The 4,970-nt window shown below is 39.6% G+C and overlaps 1 non-coding gene across 1 annotated transcript; it reads right to left on the bottom strand.

Moving 5' to 3' along the window:
• Window positions 1-4,060: 4,060 nt before the first annotated feature.
• Window positions 4,061-4,165, bottom strand: LOC113833809. The gene has a single exon (XR_003481958.1). It is a non-coding gene; the product is annotated as a U6 spliceosomal RNA (small nuclear RNA).
• Between the last annotated feature and the right edge of the window lie 805 nt (window positions 4,166-4,970).

Below are 4,970 nucleotides of genomic sequence, written 5' to 3' on the forward strand. Positions count from 1 at the left end.
AGAATTGAGTTCATTGATACTGAGAGAGATTAATGACCAGTGATTGTTCATTCCTGTTGGTGGTGGTGGTAGCAGAGTGTGTGTGTGTGTGTGTGTGTGTGTGTGTATGTGTGTGTGTACTTCCCTATGGTGTGGTATTATCTATTACCTTTTTTGTGGGTATGCCTAACTTCCTTAGGTTGGAATTTTCCTTCTAGTATCTTCTGTAGAGCTGGGTTTGTGGATAGATACTGATTAAATTTGACTTTATCATGAAATATCTTGTTTTCTCCATCTATGATGATTGAAAGTTTTGCTGTGTATACTAGTGTGGGCTGGCATCCATGGTCTCTTAGAGTCTGCAAGAGTCTATCTAAGCTCTTTTGGCTTTTAGAGTCTGCATTGAAAAGTCAGGTGTAATTCTGATAGGTCTGCCTTTATATGTTACTGGGCCTTTTTTTCTTTGCAACCTTTGATTTTCTTTATTCTGTATGTTTAGTGTTTTCATTTTTTATTAATTTATTTTTTACATTCCAATCCTAGTTCGCCCCCTCCTCCCCACCTGCTCCTTCCACTCCCCCCCCATCACCTCCCATCTGCTCCTCAGAGAGAATAAGGCCTCTCCTAGGAAGTCTACTAAATCTGTCCCATCATCTCATTGAGGCAGGACAGTATCTCTCCATATAGAATGAGTCAGTTTGTGCACTAGAGTTAGATCTTGGACCTACTTCCAGTGGCCCCAGCTGCACCATTGTCACCTATATTAAGGGAGTCTAGTTCAGTCTTATACAGATTCCCCATTTGTCAGACCTGAGTCAGTGATCTATCGAGAGCTCGAGTCAGCTGATTCTGTGGGTTTCCCCATCATGGTCTTGACTCCTTTGTTCATATTATCACTCTTCCCTTGCGTCGATTGTACTCCAGGAGCTCAGCCCAATGGTTAGTTGTGGATTTCTGCATCTGTTTCTGGAAGAGGATTCTAGCTTCTCTGGGGTCGTGGATTGTAGGCTGGATTTGCTCAACTATGTTCATAGCAGCATTATTTGTAATAGCTGGAACTTGAAAACAACCTAGATGACCCTCAACCAAAGAATGGATAAAGAAAATGTGGTATATTTACATAATGAAGTACTACTCAGCGGTAAGAAATAATGACATCCTAAAATTTGCAGGCAAATAGACAGAACTAGAAAATATCATCCTGAGTGAGGTAACCCAGACCTAGAAAGACAAATATAGTATGTACTCACTCATAAGTGGATAATGTTTTGATTCTATTATGTGGTGGTAGGAACCTCTTTTTTTTTTTTTTTTTCTTGTCCAATCTATTTAGCGTTCCGTAAGCTTCTTATACCTTTATTGGTAAGTTCTTAGTTTGGGAAATTTTTTCTAGGATTTTGTTGAATATATTTTTAGGGCCTTTGAGCAGGGATTCTTCTCCTTTTATTGCTATTATTCTTAGGTTTAGTCTTTTCATAGTATCCCAGATTTCCTGGATGTTTTATGTTAGGAATTTTTTTTTCTAGACAGGGTTTCTCTGTAGCTTTGGGGCCTGTCCTGGAACTCACTCTGTAGTCAAGGCTGGCCTTGAAATCACAGAGCTCTGCCTGTCTCTGCCCCCCAAGTGCTGGAACGAAAGACATGGGCCACCACCACCCAGCCCATGTCAGGAATTTTTTAGTTTCAACATTTTCTTTGACCAATGAATCTATTTCCTCTATCGTATTTTCAACACCTGAGACTCTCTCTTCTATATCTTGATGGTGCATCCGTAATTCCTGTTTGGTTACCCAGGTTTTCCATTTCCAGAATTCCCTCAGTTTGTATTTTCCTTATTGCTTCTATTTCCACTTTCTGGTCTTGAACAGTTTTGTCTCTGTCAACTGTTTTTTCTTGGTTTTCTTGACATTCTTTAAGAGATTTATTGATTTTCTCCATTTTTTTTTTTTTTGGGGTTGTCTTTTCCTCCATTTCTTTAAAGGATTTAAAAAAAATTTTACTCTTTACAGACCTCCATCATCTTCATAAAGTTTGTTTTTTGGTTTTGTTTTGTTGTTGTTGTTGTTGTTGTTGTTGTTGTTTTTCCAGACAGGGTTTCTTTGTAGACCAGGCTGGCTTCAAACTCACAGAGATCTGCCTGCCTCTGCCTCCTGAGTGCTGGGATTAAAGGAATGTGCCACCAATGCCCGGCTTGCAATGTCTTTTGTACTGTCTATCAATCAATAGTTGCTGAGACTTGATTTAGGTTCAGAAAAAGAAAAGAAATAAAAAGTACAATAATTATCTTCAAACCGTACTTAACATCTTGTTCAGTATGAGTGATAAGGAACTGTACTCACAACCAAATTCCACAGATTCATGTGCCCCTCCCTCTGCTCCATTTACAGCCCTTTAAACAGCAAGGATCTGCTACTTAAATTCAAAGATTTGAATATGAAACTAATCATTTGAACACTTACCTAGTTTCACATAGTCTGAAAGAAGCATTATGACCTTTTCTCCTTCCAGGTATCCTCAAAGTGACGTATGGCAGTCGTGTGAATAGAAACTTTGCTGATTGGACAAGCATTTCCTTTGCAAAGCAATGCCTTAAGACAGAAAAGCTGCAAGACTCAGCGATGCACTGTGTTTTCGAGGGAGTTTCTTTCCTTTCCTTATGTGCTGTGGATTGAATGCAGAGCCTTGTATGTACGAAGCATGTACTCTATCACGGAGCTACATTCCTAGTCTTAAGGGGATTTTAGGTCCTCCACACAGCTTAAAACAACTGAAAGAATGTAGAAAGCACCTTCAGTTTCCCCTGGTGGTGTGAGGATTGCTTCTACGAGAGTAGCTGTTGCTACATTGTATTTCTAACTATTGCATTGTTCGCACTGTGTGCTGTCACTTCAAGCTTGGTATTGCATGGTCTAAAGGTTTTATGGCATTTTCTTTGGTGGTTGTTACCTCTTTTAGATTTTTGTCTGCTCACGTGTCATGTCAGTCTGTAACAGGCAAATTATATTCTATTTCTACTTATTTGCACTGAAAAGCAGTCATCTGAGAGAAAAAGTGGACAAGAATGAAAACTAAGGCACTGAAAAGAACACTCTACCTATGCCCAAAGCAGAATCCTTGCACTCCCTATATCACCCAGGCTGGCATTGAACACAGGTCTTTGTGCATCACAGTGGAATCCTGTATTTCTCCCTAAATAGCAATGAAAAGTGGTGGTTTGGGGGTATTTAAGGCAAGAGACTGACCACACGACTTCCTGTGGTTTGTTTACTTTTAGATTGCAAATAAGCAAAGCCCAAGTTCTCAGCTTTAGAAGAACTTGTGCTAGTTTTACTTATTTTCAAAAGCCAGGTCTGCCTGTGTAATTAGAATTCCTGAGCCTCTTGTTCCAGCCTCCAGTGTGGAGGGGTTTACAGGCATGTACAACCATGCCTGGCCAGTTTATCTTCCTTAAAGGCAAGCAGTAACTAACAGTTCAGAAACTTTAGATGGGGAACGAGAAGATGCATATGAACTTAAGTTTGTCTACCAGCTGTCAATAAGAAAGAAAGATTAGGCTGGGAGGTGGTGGCACATGCCTTTAATCCCAGTACTTGGGAAGCAGAGGTAGGCCTAGTCTACAGAATGGGTTCCAGGGCAGACAAAACTACACAGAAAAACCCTGTTTTGAAAAACCAAAAACTTGGCTGGGCAGTGGTGGTGCATGACTTTAATTCCAGAACTCAGGAGGCAGAGGCAGGTGGATCTCTGTGAGTTCAAGGCCAGCCTGGTCTTCAAAGAGAGTTCCAGGACAGTCTCCAAACCTACAGAGAAACCCTGTCTCGAAAAACAAAAAAGAAAAAGAAAAAAAGAAAGATATTATTCCTGGTCCCAGTGATTATAAGGCCCCCCCCCAAAAAAAAAGAAAGAAAGAAAGAAAGAAAGAAAGAAAGAAAGAAAAAAAATGGGAAAGGGAGCTAAGGGCCAGGAAAAGGAGATGTCATAACCTAACTTGTGTGAGATCCTGTGTATAATCCCCACCACTGTAAAAGAAGAAGAAAAAAGCAATATACAAAAGTCAGTAGCTTTCCTTTCTTTTTTTTTTTTTAATATGGAACACTTCATGAATTTTTGCTGCATTCTTGAACTCCATCCATGCTAATCTCCTCTGTATCATTCCAATCTTTTAGTATATGTGCTGCCAAAGCAAGTATATAAGTAGCTTTCCTATATACTAACAGCTAATTTGCTAAACAGGGAAGAAATTGGGGGTTGGGCAGTCCCTCTCACGATAGCTTTTAAAAAAATAGTAATAAAACCAAGGAAGAAAGGGGGCTCTGTAACTGAAAACTTTTGTTTTGTTTTGCTTTGTTTGTTTTTTGAGACAGGGTTTCTCTGTGTAGCTTTGGAGCCTATCCTGGCATTCACTTTGGAGACCTGGCTGGCCTCAAACTCACAGAGATCTGCCTGCCTCTGCCTCCCGAGTGCTGGGATTAAAGGCATGCACCACCAACACCTGGTAAAACTGAAAACTTTAAGAGAATGAAAAGAAGAATGTAAAGAAGACAGTAGGAGATGAAAAACTCTCCCATGATCATGGATTGGCAGAAGTAGTGTCGTGAAAATTACTATGCCAATGAAAACAATCTACTGATTCAAAGAAATCTCCATCAAACTTCCAATGAGTCCCTCACAGCACTGGGGAAAGCAATCATAAAATTCATGCGGGAGCACAAAGGGCTCTGAATAGCTAAGACACTTGATAAAAAAAGCAATGCTCAAAATATCACAATATAAGATTTCAAATTACATTATAGAGCTACAATAACAAAAATAACATGGTACAAGCACAATAACAGATCTGTAGACCATTGAAATAGAATAGAGGATCCAGAAACAAACCACACAGCTATAGCCACCTAATTTTTTGACAAAGATGTCAAAAACACAATGAAGGAAAAAACATGGTGCTAGAAAAGCTGGATTCCCACATATAGATGAGTGAAATTAGATAC

The sequence above is a fragment of the Cricetulus griseus genome, chromosome 2 (assembly GCF_003668045.3).
Source record: "Cricetulus griseus strain 17A/GY chromosome 2, alternate assembly CriGri-PICRH-1.0, whole genome shotgun sequence".
Classification (NCBI taxonomy): Eukaryota; Metazoa; Chordata; class Mammalia; order Rodentia; family Cricetidae; genus Cricetulus; species Cricetulus griseus.